At 36.6% G+C, this 19,897-nt stretch overlaps 1 long non-coding RNA gene across 3 annotated transcripts in view; it reads left to right on the top strand.

Annotated features, from left to right (window-relative positions):
- LOC120714227 overlaps window positions 1-15,227 on the top strand; it is a 75,622-nt gene extending 60,395 nt beyond the window's left edge. For all 3 annotated transcript variants that reach the window (XR_005691374.1, XR_005691376.1, XR_005691375.1), the window contains exon 4: window positions 2,423-15,227. This is a non-coding gene — a long non-coding RNA (uncharacterized LOC120714227). The remainder of the gene's footprint in view (window positions 1-2,422) is intronic.
- Window positions 15,228-19,897: the final 4,670 nt, after the last annotated feature.

Raw genomic sequence — 19,897 nt, 5'->3', positions numbered from 1 at the left:
AACAGTCGCCTCAAGGCACTTTATATTGTAAGTTAGACCCTACAATAATACATACAGAGAAAAACCCAATAATCATATGAGCCCCTATGAGCAAGCACTTTGGCGATCGTGGGAAGGAAAAACTCCCTTTTAACAGGAAGAAACCTCCGGCAGAACCAGGCTCAGTGTTAAACTGTATATAGAACACTATTAGCAGCGATTCAGCTGATGATCTTGAAAGGAAAACTAATAATGCAGATTAGATATTTAAAGCTTTATTTTGGGGCATTTAGCCTTTATTTTGGACAGGGCAGACAGGAAAAAGTGGGAGAAGGAGAGCAGAGGAATGTAACGCAAGAAATAGTCCAGGGCAGAATTGAATCCAGGCCCCTGCATTAGTCTTTGAGCATATGGGTTACCTGCTCAAACCTCTCTGCTATCCCATTACCCCATAGATTACATTTTATTCATTTTTTGTCAATTGTCATCTGTAAATAGACAGCTTAGCTTTGTAAATAATAGCATGCTTGTTTCTACAGTCATGGCCTTCCAGCACTGAAAACACAGATGTTTCATCCCTGTAAATATGATTTAGTCCAACTTTTTTGGGTCAGATTTTCTGCAAAAGCATCAAATAAAAACCTCAGTGGTCCTGTGAATTCAGAATAAGGAGTCAGATTTGCTGAGGGTGTACTGCTGCAGTGTAGCTAGAGGAGCTCTGGTGTGTGTGAGTGTGTGTAAAAAAACAAATTAAAAAAAATCCTAACAACCACTCATCATCTAGTGTTCTGCGTATTCTGCAACTGGTCATTTTAAATCTCTAAGTACAAAAAGAATTCATCAGTGATTCAGTGCAGTATTTCTGCTATGAATTCTCGAGGGAAAACTGTGTCCTACTGTTGAAAATTTCAACACGTAAGGCCAAAACAAAGGAGGAACAGGATACAAAAGGATATAAATAGCGCTCCAAAGTTTTTAAATAATTCCTTTATAAATGAAAGATAGGAAGATATGAATATTAAAAGTTGACCGCCCACATCTGAGCTTCTTTCACCTTCTCTTTGTCTCTCACACATAAGCAGGCTTCATGTTTAGTTAAAACACACCCACACAAAAAGGGCTTTTTGCATCTGTCTGCTGTGTGTGGGATGACTTTTCAGACATGGTCTCATGTGTCAAACAATGCACTGACATGTGAATGGTGAGAAACTAAGTCAGAAGACTGTTGGCACAAAATGTTAAACTCGGGTTCCTATCACTTTCTCTCTGACCCATGTAGGAAGGTTAAGTGGTTAGAGATTGTTGTTTGTTTTAAATGAAAAAAACCTTTGTGTGATTTGGTGTGTGAGTTACTGGAATATCTCTAAAACCTGTGTACTATTTTCAGAGAAAGTCAGGTAGTCGGATCCAAGTGTACGTGGTTTTCTGGAAATTATTTTTTATAAAGATTTTATACGTATATTTTTTTCGGTACTCTGTCATCAGTTACTGCACCCATCACCCATGTACAGTGTTATTGGAACATGCATACTTCACCTAATTATGAAACGATGTGTACTCATCCGGCATCTTTCAGTGGTTAAAATGTGAGAGACGATAAATTCCAGCAGTGAAGGCATCCTGGCGTCACTCCAGAAAATTTTAATTGCGCATAGCAATGAAGACAGCGTCATTTCAGTTTTCCGTGAGAAATTTGCACGTAAATAATGGGTGCTTTGCACATGACAAATGCACGTGGCTCTTTCTGTACGGAAACTGTGTTTCTGAATTAAAACTGTGCCGTGTGTGTGCGTATACCTCCGCATAAACTTTGCACCATTCATACAGAGACGTTTATGAGTCAGCTGAAAGGACTGTGATATCATATTGCACCCTACAAAACGATAACATCAAAGAATTTGGGCAACATATTATTTAAGCTTTAACAGACATTTTTATAGTAATATTTTAAATGTTGCAAAATAAATCACGTTGTAAACACGTAACAGACTAGATATTTTTTTATAACAATTCTGCTAGTATGATTGTATAATTGTGCATAATGGTGGTATATTGGCTTCTTGGATGGTTTAGTGTTGCTATGGTATATTACCAATGCTAGATTAAGGACAAAACTGACCTAGTTTTTGTCCAGACAATTATATTCGGTGTATTTACATTAAAAAGCATATGTGTCACAGCAAATGCACACTTTAGAAGAAAACCTAGCGGCACTGAGATTCCAGAATTCCTAAGAACTTGGAAAAAACAAATGAGAAAACTAATTAACTAATTAAGACATTTGTTTTATATTTAAACATCATTAAAAATGAAACATACTGATGTCTTTGTCTTACAGTTTGAGACTCTTTAGATAATATATCTGCTTGTTTTGAAAGCCGTGTTTCCAGGACTCAATTCTTTGAGGTGATATGCTAAAGTGGGGATTTTTTTTATTTTGCAGGTCTAAGACGCAGGATTGAGAAACAGTTTCACCGCAGGACTATCAGACTGGTTTCCACCACATTCACCCATCCTGACAAGCGGTGGGGAAACCACCCCAGCAAAGCTCATCTGGTAGGAGTGCACACATTTGTAAACTACTGTACTTGGCAGTCTGATTAGTGCCTTGTTGAAGATATCAAATATGTTTATCTGATTTTAATCCTTCGCTATTCTTACTGTGTGTCGGCAGTGCATATTACACACATGGATTATATAGTTGCGAGTGTAGTCAAACATGGGAAACCCCTGACCCGAAGTTAAAGTGATTTATACACCTACCTGACACCTGACATTACCCTATTTTGTCGAAGTCTGCTCATCTCCAGCTCGCAGTTGCAGACAATGAGAGCACTAGAGCTAGGAGTAATTTCATTTCATCTCACCAGTTCTGTGATATTGTTATATTTTGCCTAAATTAGTAAAAGCTGTAGTTCATTAGTCATTTAGGGTATCAAAAGTCCTCCAACAATGTCTCTCAGTTTCTGTATGCAGATTACAGCAGGGCAATGCAGTGATTCCTTCTGTGTGTGCTTTTGAGCAACACCAAACCTTATCTCTAGTGCCTGCTGATATTCTATTTCAACAAACTCCTGCATAGAGTTTAAAATAGCGCAAATACAGTGTGGAGCCTGTGCGCCTTCTTCAAGACTGGCTGAAAAAAATTATAGTACGACCAACATAAATCTGCTTTCTTCACACTAAGCAAAGGGACAAAACACATCCAGTACTGTGTATAATATGAAAAATTAAATGTATGGAGAAACATTAAAGAAATGATGTTACTACATCTGTATTTTAGTCAATTCTACGTTGCTGGTGGACTGTTAGTGGGACTGCAGCAGCTCAGATTAATTAACTAAAGTGGACTCTGTTCATTCATCAGCGTGTTAATGGTCAATATTGTAAACGTCAAGGTGTCAGATGGAGGGACAAAAAAAATGCAACTCTCACGAGGGGAAGCTCATACTGTAAAGTATGTGTGTAAAATACATCTAAATGTGCGTTTTCATAGAGACTATCTGGAAACCGAGGCAGTCTCTGTGACATATAAACAGAATAAATATGAAACTGGTAATAATTTTAAGGAATATTTCCAAAAAAGGTGAAGGTTGAATCGGAAAAAAAAGAGCAGCAAGTAAGAAAAACTACAAATTTATTTGAGATCGTATAACAAGTTTCTTTGTAGTGCCAAATGTAAGTAAACCTATTTGTCAAAGAAAGGGAAAAAATGTCTTTCTGGAACTCCCATAAACATAACTGATTATAAAACTGTGATTATTTGTGCTGGATTACTGTGATTTGACCCACCAGCCACAACACGTTTGCACCTTTATCACAGTAATTTTAAGTGTGATTAAGTGGGGAGTGTGTGACAATAGCAGCTCATTTTTTCCTGACAGTTTGTTGGAAGGATTGCAAGAATAACATATCAAGTATAAGAAGCTTGCTTGTAGATTTTAATCTCATGTCTCTTACAAAGACTGTTGGCAAAACTGCTAAATCGGTTACTGCAGTCAAAAACAAATGGAAAAATAGATAATCACATCTGAAAATGAATAAAGGGCACTTTACATATTAAGGTAAAGATCTAGAGAGAAGTCCAGTTTTGTGACCATGAGATAAATGTCCTTAGTTTTGCAAACCATTCCATGATAGCTGGATAACTTTCTGTTGGATGGAGACCCTGCCTTGTGCTCACTTCACTCACCTTGGATCATAAAGACAGAAATACAAGACAAGGAAGGAAATATAAACAAGATTGCTTTGCAGCTACGTCAAGTAGTAATTAGGCTGTCGTATTTGGGGGAACAGTGTTATTGTGTCCAAAGTTATAGTATAACATAAGTTTAACTGTACTGTTAATCGGAGGTCTAACAATGGAAAATAGGTGCCAGACATGGTGCAGCTGTACAATAATTGTCTTCCCTGAATATTTATGTGAAATAGCCTGTAAATGATGTTACATTCTGTTAACATAATTTGCATTATTTTAACAGATTTAATTCAACTGCACAGTTGTAGTGAGATCAGCATTAAGTTAGAAATGTTGCTTTAGTCACAATAGTTAGAATAAAGTACACTACACAGAGACCAGTCCCTGGGGTTTGGTCAGTATTGTGTTTTTAATTCTTTTAAATGAAAAGTGAAAATTGAATGCAGACCTGCAAAGCCTTACTCTGACAGCCACATAATTTAATTAGCCAACTCTCTTCAGGGTGAGTGCGTGAGAGCAAGTGTAGTATGATGGTTTCCAGTCTTCACTCTTCCACACGCACAGATGTGCAAACATGGCTGTGTTTGCATCACTTAAGAGGACACTGGCACACTTCCTGGAGACTCGCCCCAACCATAACCACTACTTACCTTAAACCAAGCCTTCTCCCTGAAATTAATTTACATCTACAGGAGACTTATTTTTCCTTACTAATAGTTAGCAGAGTCCCTACATTGTGATTGTGTAAACTGATTTTATGACTCTACAAAATGACTAATGCAAGTATACATGCACCCAATAAGCAAAAAAGTAGCAGATGTTATAGATTTTCCCTCTTGTGCAAAACAGCCTCTATTCCTTCACTTGTTTTGACAGCTGTGTGCATGTGTGTATGTGTGTGTGTGTGTGCATGACCATATCACAATTTGTGGTAAATGTCCCAACTCTCTCGTTCTGGTCTCTGGCTGAGCCATTTATCTCCACATCCATCTCTCAAGTCAGCAAGCAACTCCTTTTTCTGTAAAAATGTAAGCGGAAAGCAAGTCCAGTGGAAAATAAATCACTCACTCCTGCTCTATTAGCAGAGTACTTATAGACTCACATAGACATACAGTAATTAAGCGATTGCATTATTTTTGTAGTTTCAACTGGAAAATTATGAAATAAGACATTTACAGTCACTATGCACAAGTGCACAGTCTCATTGCAGTATCTCACTAGCCCTTTGTGTAGATATTAAAATATACTTATTAGCTAAAACAAAATGTGACTGACTCTCAGCACTTAAGAAACATATTGTGAAATAAAACCAGGACTAGTTTAATGCAAATAAAATCATAGAAATTATGTTTTTTTGTTATGTTTTCAATCAATACAAAATAAAAGTGAACATCAAGGACTGTGCTCATGTGTGTGTTGTAAATCAACCAAGCAAACAGGCTTTTTTTTGACAGGATTGTTGTTTTCAAAGCTTTGAGCTGTGTTAAATGTTATGTGGTTTCTCTGCACTGTTGTAGGCGGCTTTTGCGTCATTTGATCACAAGGGATCAGTAAGCCAACTTAAAATGTTGATTTGTTTTGCTGCATGCTCTATGACGATGGGCATCTCTGAGCTCTGAAAGCTTGCTTCATTGCTAGTTTGAATATTAATAGTAGTTTTTCTTCATGTGCTTTCCAGTGTTTGCATATATATACCTTACTTTATTAACTGCCTATGGTGTGTGTTCTTAGCCAAATTAGACACATTTATTGGGAAGTAAAATTGAGAGATACGGACAAAAAAGGAAAACAATTTGCCAGAGAGGACTGACAGGAGGATAACTTATCCACTGCACAAGTTCCTTGTTTTCACCTTTGATCTCCAGCCAATTCATACATCTGGTGCTAAGTACTCTGAAACCTGCTTATCGCTGATGCAGGTTTCCAATTTATCAAAAGTGACAATAAGAGAGCTGCTTCATCTCCTTCCACCGATAATGAATAGAGTGATTTAACTGAGAAATCCCATGGTATAACCTTTGATCTTTAACCAGTAAGCAATTTGTGTTAACACTCACAGGCTGCACATAATAAATTAAAAGTGAACATCAGTTAGCTTCAGTTGCCCAACCTTCAATCCAAATCTGAAAGTGCAAGAAAATCCCTTCTTCCTTTAGTGTGTCAGCCCTCACAGAAAAAACACAGTATATTTGTTACACCGTAAACACCTAGCTGTCATAGCAGTACTGCAGATGGTGCTGCATATTGGAAAATTATGTGGATTCCTCTTTGCAACATTATGTCCTTGCATCATTTTGTTTTTTGTTTTTTGTTTACAGTTTCTGGACCCTGACTCTTTCTGACTTTAACAAAAAAAAAAGTCTAAATAGAACTTATCATTTACATTGACAGTATGCAGCCAGTTATGGCCACCAGTGAATGTCGGCCGTGTCTTGGGAGGCAGATGGGACTGTATGCTAATGAGAAGGTTAGTGCTGAAGTGTCCTTGGGCAAAATACTGAACCCCAAAATTGCCCCTACATCTGTCTGAGTGTAGGTAAGCATGATAAGTGCTTAAAGGAAACCACTCCCTATATTGAGAGATACAACGGATGTTACTTTTCTTTCATGAAATATATCAAAACCTAATGAGGTTAGAATTAGAACAATTACGCTTGTCTGTCTGGAACAGCTCTTTTAAAAAACAGCCCCAGAAATGGAATCGCTCAGGAGCTCTCATGACACATTTTTTTTTATGTTGCATTTCTGGATTTAGAGCATGTGTCCCTAGATTTCTGTTCTCATCTTGTATTTGATCTGTTTTTGGGGCCAGTGATTTTTTTTTTCTTCCTTTCACAGGATTTATTTATTTATTTATTTATTTTTGTTATTTCTTTGCAGTTTACTTCTCTTTGGCTATCTTGGTTTAAAAGCAAAGACTAAATTAGTACAGATACATTTCTTTTTATCTTCCAAGATCATGACTAATAGGCAGAGAAAAGCTGTTGCACTTCAGTTCTCACTGTAAATGGAACTTAGTCTTCATATGCAACAAAACTGCACAAATTTCCTGCTCTTTTTGTCTTTACAAAAACACAAAAAAAGCTTTAAGCTTTGCTAAAATTCATCTTCCTTGAAAGAGAGAGAGCTACAGCTCCATACAAGGTGCATGGAAAAGAGCACAAAGTCTGAAGAGGTTAAAGCTCCAGCAGTGTTTTTAATAAAAGAACAGCTTCAGTGCATTTCGGCTTAATTGAGCACTGACATTGTTCTTTAAAAGTAAAATAACTTGTATTCTAAGAAAATTCTGTCATGGCTCCTGGGTCATTGACTCAGTATTTTGAGATTGTTCTCTTATTTCAGTTAAGATTTTTCTTATCTATGATATCCAGTGTGCTTATAATTATGTTTGGATTTTGTGCTTGAGTTCTAGTTTCCTGAATAGAATAGAATAGAATAGAATAATCCTTTAATTGTCCCACAAGGGGAAATTTGGTGTATCAGCAGCAAAAACACACATATACAAACAGAACAGGACACAGAATAGAAACACAATGTTTACATATTCACATCATGGACAATAGTTACCAAAGTTTGAGTTGATGTTTTTTTTTTATTAGCATTCTGCTTTGGGTAATTTGGTATAGTGTCTTGTTATTTTTCGTAGCCTTCCCTCAGTGTAGGAGTTCTAATGTTTCATTGTTTCCTTATTTTGCCAGTCCCTCATCTTCAGTTTTGTGGTTCCTTGTCTTGTTAGTTAGATTCTCTTCACCTGTGCCTCATTTTCCACAGCCGTGTCCTCTCCTCAGATACTTTGTGTGTTTTTAAGCCTTCAGTTTTCCTCAGTTCCTTGTCGTGTTCTCCTACATGCTCTGTGCGCCTTTCTTCTGTGGTTTCCCTTTTGACTCCAAGGTTGCACTTCTAGCTCCAGCTTAGTTTTGTTTTGCATTTCCTTGAGTCCCAGTCTCATGAGTTTACCTTTACTCTGCATACTGGGTACTAAATCTGCCTAACGCACAGCATATCGTGATAAATTCAATCTGCTGTCACATCAATAACAAACACACAAAAGGCATCAATTTAAAGATACAAATTCTTAATTTAAAAGGAGTGCCTTTGGTTGTTATCGCATCAAAAAAAAGTGTCAAGATGAATACTAAACTTAATTTTCTTAATGATTCATTTGGCAATCTGTCAAAACCGAAACCTTTCATATTTAAAAGTTAGAAAGCACAGCGATGATGCCATTAAATGAACTGATTAATATTTATTTATTTATTCATACAGAGATGCGATAATGTTAAATATCTTAACACATTCAGTTTTATTTTGATAAATGCACTCGGTAGGAGCTAAATGCAGATCCACTAAAGCAAACAGGGAAGACAAAGCACCCACTCATCCATCAGACTGGTTAATCTAGTCCTGTACCTTCAGTAAATTATTCATCAAACTTGTGTTTTTGTCCTGAGAGAAAAGAATCACTGGAGTGAACGGGCACTCCCGTTGTATACCGCTTTCTTCAAAAAGTTGTTTACTTTTGAGGAGAAGCAGATTGTGGTTAAAGTGCTGCGAGTGTGAGCAGTTTGAGCTCTGGGGCTATTGTACAAATTAGTAAGGGTATTTATATAATGGATATAAAACACTATGTTTTTTCTCAGTGTTCTGAGATCCGACCTTATGCAGCTATGCTTTTGACAATAATCTCAAACCCTAAAAATGCAGCTTAAGCTGCATGCTGAAATGTCTTTCACAGCAATACCGAGTCTGAAACTAAGTGGGCCTCCACTTTAAAAGGGCAACAGACTAATTTATCTCCTTAGCTCTTAGCAGAATGATTAACAGCATCACCAAAGCAAAAAAATTTCTAGCCGTCCGGCCTGTAATAGGTGCAGTGTGAGGAGAAAGGGTGGGTTATAAATGGAAGACTGTAATTTATCTTGTTGCACGTCTTACAAAGTCTTTAATCACAGTGTTCACCTATGGTACTTTAAGATGGCTAAAGACATTCATCCTCAGGAGGAGATCCTGTCAGTTAGGGGACAACTGTAGAGATTTGTCTTAATAATGTGGTTGTGTACACTTTGTATACTGTGTCTGTTTTATATTGTGCAAACTTACATAAGAGAGCTCAGTTTCCGGGGATTTTAGCTGTGTCGTTTCTCCCAAAACTAATTTTAAATAAAAGCCAAGAGCAGAACATTTATAGTTGTGTAAAATGCTAGTGGCAGCTGCTCTTTAAACATAGTGTGCAGAGACGAGCAGGAAATACAAATTATTACATTATTTGTGAAAAAAAAAAACCCCAGGTTATTTTAGAAATTCCTTGCTGCAAGTGGATCTGTATTAGAAAACATGTATTGCTGAAATAAGACATAAATTAACAAAAATAGTAAAAATAATAAATGAACTGGAGACTGGAAACATGAATGACGAGTCTTAATGATCAGCATGTTGTGTTAAAAAGTAACCTCAATCAAACGGAAAACATATGGTTCATCCTCAGTTAAAACACTTGCAACTAAGCATAAGGTTTCCAAAAAATTCATCTGCTAAAGGCCTTAAGCGTAAATGTCTGCTAACAGCTTTCATCTTTTTCCATCTTTTCCACTGATCCACAAAGCTAGGGTTCCTATTGTCTGTTGTGTAGCCAAAACTGTAAGGCTCTTTCTTCAGACAGAGCCACAGAAACACTTTGTTTTAGTCTGTTTAGACTGTGCAGACAGGGTCCATTGTGACTTAGCACAGCAACCGTCATCCTAATAATTAGCCTTAAAACTAAATCTGATATGGTAAATTCTGTTTAAGCAAGTACAAGTTTCAAAAACTTTAACCTTGACCCCACATGCATTAAACTTTGTTTTTAATTATGAAAAAGTACTTATTATTTTAACAACTCCAAAGTTAGAGCGTGACATTCAATGGAAAGTAAATAATGTCAGGCCTGTAATATTTTACTGACTATAATTTAACTGTATTTCTTGGCAGAGATTATACTTGTATGCTCAATGGGGTGTTATAAGATTGTGTAACAGAAGAAATAACCACCAATTTATAATTGGTTAATGCCTTTGACTTAGAAGCTCACAGTGAGCGTTCACTTTTTCAGCCCTGCACTGGAAGTAATTACTTATTGTCTTCAGTAAAAAACTGCAACTGTAGAAGTACAAGTTTAAGAGTAGTTACTACAGAACTCCAAAGAGTTCACAAGCTTTTTCTTGAAACTGTTATCATCTTACAACAGTTTATGGTGCAGACTGTTTCCTCTATATTGAGGTTCTTTTGAACCAATAGTTTATGCAACAGTTTTTCTTTTTAGACGTCTAGGCTAATAACTTAGATCTCACCTGCTTCAGAGCTGGTAAGGCTTGTGAGAAGTCTCAGATAAATTAAGGATGAACAAGATAATCTGTTAGATTAAATGGTCAGGGTAAAGGTAGCTATCCAAACTTTTCTCCAGGTTCCAATTATTAGTGGAATACACACACGCACAAGCTACTGTAGCATGGTACATATTCACCTATAAGCAGATTGCCAACGTATTATGCCTAGTAGTCTGGACAAACTGGTGTAAACAAGAAAATGAATAGATGATGGGAGGATATCTTTGAAAAGTGAGTGTCTTTTTAATTATTTTCATGTCCAAACCTAACTTCTCTAATTGCTGTGGCTTTGTCTGTGGAAAAAGGAAGGGAAAAGAAACGACATACACCAATAAGTTTAATAAGAGTGGAGAATCATCTCTGGATTGTGAATTACATTGTATTTTTAGTCATGATCACAGCCCAATTTTTCCTTTGTTTTGATCATCGTTGCCGTGTGTGTGTGTGTGTGTGTGTGTGTGTGTGTGTGTGTGTGTGTGTGTGTGTGTGTGTGTGTGTGTGTGTGTGTGGAGCCAAAGTGGGAAGCTACAGAGATGTTGGACAATTTGACACAGATGTTTCTGTGAATTTATAAACACTAGGTTGTAGTAAAGAAATAACATCCACTACATTTGCAGTCCAGTTGTTTTTTTTGTCTAGACTTGTGTTTGTGTTTGCAAAGGCGGTACTTATCTACTCTAAGTGCACAGAAGCTCACTTTTCCTAAAGTTTGAAAAAGTTAAGTCTCCTAACTTTGCTAATGACTACATATGAACAGTTGAGAACCGAAACATTTTAGAGATCAAATTGTGCGGTAGCCTACGTTTCAGTGGCATAATTTAGCTTTATACATAGCTCATAAAATGATACATTTCATAAACTTTTGTGAACTCTACAGACATGTCTAAAGATTAAAAACCTACAAACTTTAAACTGTAGCTGTATACTTTCTGATAAAGAACTTTGCATGTCTTTATGCTGTTCAGTTCTAGTATCTAAAAAGGAAATATGAGCTGAGCGTCACTCCCAACGTTTCAGATACAGTCACAGTTTACTGCACTGGGCTTGGAATCAATTTTTAGCATGCAGGGCAGGAGTAGTTGCTTTCAAGTATATTTTTGGGTGAAAAATTTTGAATAGGTGTATATTAGATCTTTTTATAGTTTTGTAATTGAAATTAATTTTAGCATTATAGTAGGTTAATATGCTAAAACAACAGTCTACAGAATATTGCCAAAGGATATGTGTCATAAAGCGCAGACTGAACAGAATCAGAAACGGAGCAGCCCTGGGTTCCTCGGCGGCAGATATTCAGATACCTTCCAGTTCTCTCCCTTACTTCCTACTACTACTTCCTTATGTGGCTCAAACACTGATAAGTCTCCTTATGAGGCCTCGCGATGCTATGCGTCAATAGCCCATGAGGAAAGCCTGAGGGTGCAGGTGCTCTGTCTGCCACTGTGTTCAGAGCTGTATGTGGATTACTCTTGTGTAATATCATCACACGCACACACAAGCACACCGTTCGCCTGAGACGGATTCTATTCACTCGAATTTGAAACGCTCCGTGTGAGATAAATGCAACATTTCTAAAATATGTGGGCAATCGCTGTGACCAAGATTCTTGTGCTTGACACAATGAGATACCTTCCTTTCGTGTTTTATGTACACCTTTTAACAAAATACACTGATTAACTAAAGAATATGGAGTAAACATACTCATCAAATATTCAACATAAATCTAACTAGTTCTAATGATTAAATGTGGTCAGAAAACAAAATGAAATGGCAAGTAAAACTTAAACTGGTTTGTAATTTTCCTCCTGCTGTTGAGTCGCAAATTGAAGAGATGAATCAGCCACCACTCTGGTTAAAAGGGAGTAGGCTTCTGCGTTCAGATGTTGGAGACACTTACAGCTTTGATATGAATTTGATTTGAATGTCAGCCTGATACATACATTACTATGCACCAACCTTCATCAGTAATGCAGTGTGTAGTAGCCCGAGAAAGAGCTCAGAGTTATAAAAAAAGATGCTGCTATTTAAGCAGTCCTGTGAATTGTTTGATGAAGTTCTTTTCACAACAACAGTTGTGAAGTGGTAGTAAATAAATCTAGTAGCGCTTTATAAATAGATTGATTTTTGATGAGTTTAAAAATGTTGTCAGTGTGGTATCAGTTGAGAGGGAGACATGCCCTCATCTCCTAGGATTTGTAAGTCTAACTAAGACATTTGATCCTTCAAAGGAAAATTTCCAAAGGCTTTTAGAAAATAATCAGACGTTGAGCATGAACATAACTGAAAATGTGTAATTGTAATTGAACTCAGCAAATGCAGCTCAGGTTGTGCTGCATATAACGAGAATGCACGCGTGGTGCCAACTACAACAAGTGCTGTAGCTAACTTATAAGGGTTCATTCTAAAACATTTATTTTTGATGTTGGAAAACGTATTGTGATTGTGTTGCATTGTGTGCTTTTCTAACTGCAGTACTAATGATGCCTAATAATATCAGATGACCGCTTAATGCAGCGTCTCCTTATGTTTTAACAGTTTCTTTATGTCTTTTCCTACACTTCATCATTTCCATGTTTTCCATGTCTTGCCCTGCATCCTAACAATATTTTTCTCTGGGTTTGTTCCAGTTGAGATGTTGCTGAGGCACTTTGTGGTTATGACCTCATCATCATGAGATGGAAAGGCTGGTGACTGCAGGCAGCTACAGAAGAGGTGGTGCTGTGTTGTGGTTTGCAGCTGCTGGTTCTTGGCAAAATAAATTGCACTGTGGAGATGCCTCAGGGAATTATTTGCTCAAAGGTTGAAAGGATGAACAAAAAAAGGAATTCAAGAGGTATTTGTGATTCAGACTGTGTTTGTCTGTAGTTGTGACTTAGATGTATCTCAGATCAAATTTCGTAATCGATGGAGAAACTGTTTTTAAAAAAATATTTATTTATTATTTTTAATCAGAAATATCTTTTTACACCAGCGATTAAGTTCCACAGTTTAAGGACTAACTGGTCTGGTTGACTGACACTGCTGAGTAACACTACAGTGTTTTAAAACCATTAACAGGCTGCCATTGATGGGGCGAGTGGGCTTCATGGCTATTGTCACACATTACAACCACGTAGTAAAATTTTAAAAAGTCGTTATTGCTGAGAACATGTCATTCATCAGAAATGTGCACACATTTTACATGACAGGAACTGTTTTTTCCCCACTTCTCCTGAAATATACTACATCAGGAAAAAATGGTTTTTACCCTAAAATTCCCATGTTTTGAGCAGGGTTTTGAAAATTTTTTCCACTAATCCGTCCTGAGTCATAGGTATGACTTCAGCAATGTTAGGGAACTTCTTTAGATGGTGTTAAAGAGCTTAACAGGCGCCTCCTTTCAGGAATGTAATGACTCCGCTTCTGTTTGGAGAAACCCCAGACCTAAAGAGCTCCTCTTTTCTGTGTTTTAAGAGAAAGACATACTCCTCTCTTTTCTACTTTTTAAATGTATCCATACTCTGGCATTCATAGGAATTGGCATTAACACGAGTGGATAGAAACTACGTGAAAAATGAGTCATGCCTAGAAAACCCTGACCCTAGAAAATGTTGATATACACTAATTTATTCCCTTAACTATATAAAGATTGGTGCCTGAATTTTTTTTTCTGCATGTGTACGATTTGTAACATGTAACATTTCCATTCTACAACATGAAGTGGGAAGACTACATGTAGTCTTGTACCTACAATCGTGAATTTCAAGGCCTGATGTGGATGCTTGTCTCACCTACTTTTTCCCTGTACTTGTTTTGCTCTAACATTACCATTAAATTAATAAACTAATTATCTAGCCTATGGAATTGATACATTTGGCTGTTAATTATTAAAAAAGAAGCATACACTATTTTTATGGGCCAATCAATAATCTAAAAGAAGCTTTGACAAATCAACACTTTTAATAGTCAATTAATAGTCAATATATGACCCCACACCCCTGCACACACACACACACACACGCACACACACACACATAGAAAAAAAACCCATGAAAACATGACTTGGTTTAGTTTGACCTCTGTTACATTGAGGCAGTGATATTTGAGTGCTGAGCAGGAAGCAGGTTCTCATAGCCGTGTCTTTTTCCCCATGTTGAAAATGATGGCACAGAATGTAAGATTGTAATGTATGAAGTACCAAGGAAATTTTGCTATGAAATAAAAAAATTTAATAAAATGCAGTTTTTCTTAAGAGTCATGGAGTTTTCAGGTATCATGTTTAGGAAATGCTTCAGTGAAGTGACACTTTTTAAAGCAAGTGGGTGACTGATCGGTGAACTGAGGAGTTTAATGTGGCATGGACATTCAGGTTCAGGTGTAATTTCTCGCACAATATGCCGATCAGTATGGTACATACAAAAGAGTGGACAGGAAAAGAGCTCAGTTTGTTCATATGGGTAATGCAGACAAAAAAAAATACATTTGCAGTGTGTGTGTGTGTGTGTTTGTGTATTGTAAAAGGAACCGTGTAAACTTAAAAGAGGGACAAAGACCAAAGAAGGAAGAGTGCATGTGAAAAAGAGAAAGACAAAGTGGTGAGAGAGGGCGTATATCTTTAGCTGCCTATAAAGCTCTGCGTGCTCATTTTAGGCAGAAGTGAATCCTGGCTGTAAGAAATGATGACAATACACTAATAAAGCATCTCAAACTGAGGAACTTGTCTGTTGTGTTTGTTGGTACACTTTAAGGAGCCACAGTTCACATTTCAATAAAAGATGTTCACATTGTGTACATTTGGTTTAGTTCATTCAGTTCACATTCCTTTTTCAATTTGTTTTAACTGGACTGGCAAGTATAACTGGAAAGGAAAGAATAACTGAGATGTTTACTACAAATCGGGTATCTCTTTCCTGATCTATTAAAATATTTATGATGACAAAGCTTCAAATGGATAGGTGGCACACGTTAATGTGAATATCAGTGTTATTCAGGGAGTGTTGCTTCCTCTTGGCTAGGACATAGAGTGCAATTGTTGATAGCTTCAAATGTAAACCGTGTTCTCACACTTTTAGATGGACACTTTGGCTCCCAAATATAGACTTTTTCTTTTTTTACAGCATTGGCACTTAGATCAATTGAACTACAAGTGACATGATTATCTCAATTCTTTTCCTGGACCATGAACTGACTTGTGAAAATAAACAAATAAAGTGTTGTTTTTGTTTTTGTACAGATTATTTTACAGATAGATTATGACGATCATTTTCGTTATTATTATTATTATTAGCTATTTTTGTCATCACCACCACCTGTGCTTATAGATAGATGTAAACCACCACCTCCTGTGCTGATTTTTAATGTTAAAAACACAAGTATTTAATAAAAACTATAAAAATGAGGTGGGATGTCGGACATGCCAAAACAATCACACAACAGTTTTACCATTACCAGTGGCTAATATGATTAGTTTGAGCCAAATATGCATCCATAAACTTTCGAAATCTCAGTATAAAGCATTATTTCCTGAAAAATCTTTCAGCTATCTCCTCTGGAGTCCTGGAAAAACTCACACCTGAGTGCCCCTTTATTTTATAGTGTTCATTTGCTCTTCAGTGTTCTTCAAAGCTGTTGAGATCATACAAAACTGCTTAAAAGGTCAGATCACTAAATGGTTTGAAGGTACTTCACCTCAGTAGTTCAAAGGTCATTTAGCTCAGTGATGTGTAGCTAACATCTGCCTGCTACTTATTTCACTTCAAGTTTTTACAAGGTGCTAATTGTGTGCAACCAGTACTATTCTAAATGTATGAGAATGGCATCATGTCATTTCCGTAGCTACAGCTTTAAATCACCAGAGGCAACAGCAGCTGTGACACATGCACACTGACGTTTAGGTACATTAAGCAGTAATGATACATGTAATTTTAGATTCAACACAACTTCTACTTAATATGCATACATAAAATCTATATTGGACAAATGACCACAGATACTTATTTAGAAAATACAAATTAAATTAAGCTCTGTATAACATGAGAACTTTCTTAAGAACAGAAGTAATCCAGTGATAGTTGTCAGTTGGTGGTGATGATGGTTTGTCAGCAGTTTACACTATTGGTGTGGGGGGGAAAGGCAGTGGAGATTTCTTGAATAAGTTTAGTCTGAAACAGATACACCTCTTATGAGTAAAAGTTTCAATTTGAATCTATCATTAATCAAATTCACTGGTTTCACAAATGGGAGGTTCATTTTTTTAAGCTGAGGTTGGATAAGGTCACAGATATGCATAAACAGGCACTGGTTGCTGATTCTACACATGTCAGAGGGTGTCTTCTGTGTTTCTTTGAAACTGTTCTTTTGATTTCAACAAAGTTACTAATTTGTCAATTCCAATAACAGTTTCAGTAATCATCACATTCAACCTCTTAGCTTGCAGACTCTAAGAAAATGCAGTGTTGTACAGTACTTTGTTTCCAGTATACTAAGATTGAAAAAAACAAATGTTAATAAATGAGTCCACAAATTGGACAGCTTATTGCTGTGCATCCTTGCAGAGCAAAGAGCAGACTGGAAAGTTTGGTGTGTCTGTGGCTTTGGTTTGATCAGTTGATCTAAACAGAGATTAGATGTGACAGACAACAATAGTAACTAAAAAGGACTGGCTGTAATACTGATGTTTTGATCAGGTCATGTGCAGTGATGCACACAAGATACACCAACAGATGGATGAATGCCAGTACACAGTGTCAGTTTATCCCATTCATCTGCCTATAAATGCTTTATCTTGACTGGGAGACAATCATCGGGAATAAATGGGAGACGAAACAAGGCTGGTGTATCTAAAGGAAATGTGGCTGCATGGTTACAAATGTTATTGACTATAAAATCATTTTATTTGGACAAGGGAGTGAAAACTAGTGAAAGCTCTAGCATTGTTTTTAAGGCTCCAAGTAAGTATAGAAACCCAGTCTTTCAGATTTTAAGGCAGATTTTTTTCTCTACTTCAAAATTTCTCTCTCTAGTATCTCATAAGGTTGTTAATTTTGTCCCTACATGTTTTATGCTTGGATGTAACTTTGAGCTGCCAATGAGCTGACCAGTTTTGACGTTAATGTGTCAAGATGACAAAGATTTCATCACATTACACTGAACCCGACTGCAGTGTTGATCACAAGGACAGTGTTACATAAATAAAGAAAACGAATAATCTGTCAAGTTGTTTTACACACAGTCATGACAACAAACTAAAGAAACACACACAAAATTATAAAACGTGGCTAAAGACTGAAAACTGCATAGTAAATGGAAGGATTTGTATTTGTGTACTTTTTTGGGGTTCCTTTTACTAAGGTGTGTTTAGTGTGTTTTCTTTTGGCTTAGATTAGATTTGGATAAGATTTCCATGTACTGAATGTTAAAAAACTATATGACAGCTCATCTGTCTGTGTGTTCCTCACTCATTGTACTGCCTTAGGCCTCTGTGCGGCACTTACTGAGAATACGCCCAGACATGTCCAAGAACAAAATTACCACAGGCACATGCACACATGCGCACACTGCAGAGATACAAGCACGCGCGTGCGTACACACACACACTTAGGTGCAACACATACACACACAGAGCCATGGACTGTGGTTAAACCAGCTGCTCAGCTGGTTTACAGCCCAGATAAGGCAGTCCAATCCCACTCTCACACCATGGATTCACTTACTAGTAAACTCAACAACAACCGCTGACCTCAAACAGCCAGTTAGAAAAATCCTAAATGTACAAGCTGCCCTCTTTAATGTGCTGTTCTATCCAAAGTACAAATGAAATGGCAATGACACATTTGTAGTCATATCTAATTATACTCCTGGTTTGGGAACTGTTTACTGAAGACAGGAAATATTCACGAGACCCATTTGTACTTGGCTGCTTTATTATTACATTTTTTTTGAGACAATTTTGCAATATTGATGACAAAGAAAATGTTTCCCTGTAAATCCATCTACATATCATCTTTACCATCAGGAAATTGAAAAGATAAAATAAGAAAGATCAGGGGAATCAGGTGCAGTTCTTTGATCTGATGTTAATTCAACAAAATGCAGCAAACTAACACTCCTTCATAAACTCAGATACTGAATCTGGAGTACATCCCCTTATTGTTTCCCCCGCCCTTGACAGTGGGGTTTTCCATGGTAGCAAATATTCTTATCTATGAAGAAATAGTCATCCTCAGCAGGATATAGGACAACCTCCAGAATTTATGGGCTTGTTATGAACCGCCTTCATAACACGTAATAAATTAGGTAATCATGTAACTGCATATGTAGGCCAGTATATTAATGAAGCAAACAGCTTAACACAGTAATTTGTGATACTAGAGTTACCAGTGTCATCATGAATGTGAAAACAGTCTCAGCCAATAATACAAATGCAGTCACTTTTTCATTAGGTCTTTTCGCCATATATATGAATATAATTATTTGCAGTATAGCCTAAAACTGCATAAATTAATCATCTTATGTAGCACTAATGACCTCTCTGCCCTTCTGCATGTGTTAAGAATGCATCAGGCATGAAAAGCAGCAGCAAGACATCTGTAACAACAGATAGCAGAACATAAGAGAACATTAAACATGCAGTTACTAGCTCATCTGTACTGTCAAAAGAAAAAAAATCTGTACTCTGGTTAGAGCTGCCAACTACATGTAACTCTAGATAAATCATGTAAAAGGGAAGTACCATAATAAGAAAAGGAGAAATAACTTTAAAAAGTGGAACGTATATATTAATATATATATATATACACATATACCTATAAGCTAATGTTTTTTTTGACAATAAGAAAGAGAAAGCAAGCAAAGCCAAAGGGTGCTTCCACAGAAATCTTTTTATAGAATATTGTTAAATTTACCCACATTAAATATGAGGAAACGTTGCTTGGGAAAAATAAATATGGTGTGTTTTATTATGTTATATATGCTTATATTTTACTGATAAATGACCTCTTTGGGTTGTGCCAATCATGTCTATAATGTCTCAGAACTAAATGCAGAAGTAGGACATTTGAGTACCAGCAACCCTTTTATGGAGGAAGTCATGGTGGCTAAACATCAAAATGTCAAACATTTTGTATATTTCTAGTAATTTAATTTAATTTCTTAACTATGATCAACATCGGAGCTGCAGAGATGATTCATGCGATGGCTGATTTGATAGATAAATGTGAAAATGTGCAGCTTTTCTTAGTCTCACATTGTAGTAAATGCTTTTTGGATTTTTATTGTTTATAATTGATTGTTTTCAAATAAGAAAATCAATTAACCAAAATACTATACTTCCTCCTAATAACTATGTGAGCTTTTCAAAGTTGAATCTATCTATCGCAGAAGA

Source organism: Simochromis diagramma, unplaced genomic scaffold (genome assembly GCF_900408965.1).
Source record: "Simochromis diagramma unplaced genomic scaffold, fSimDia1.1 OVJJ01000596.1, whole genome shotgun sequence".
In the NCBI taxonomy this organism is placed as follows: domain Eukaryota; kingdom Metazoa; phylum Chordata; class Actinopteri; order Cichliformes; family Cichlidae; genus Simochromis; species Simochromis diagramma.
Note: the sequence above shows the minus strand (reverse complement) of the source record. Positions and strands in the feature narration are given on the sequence as shown.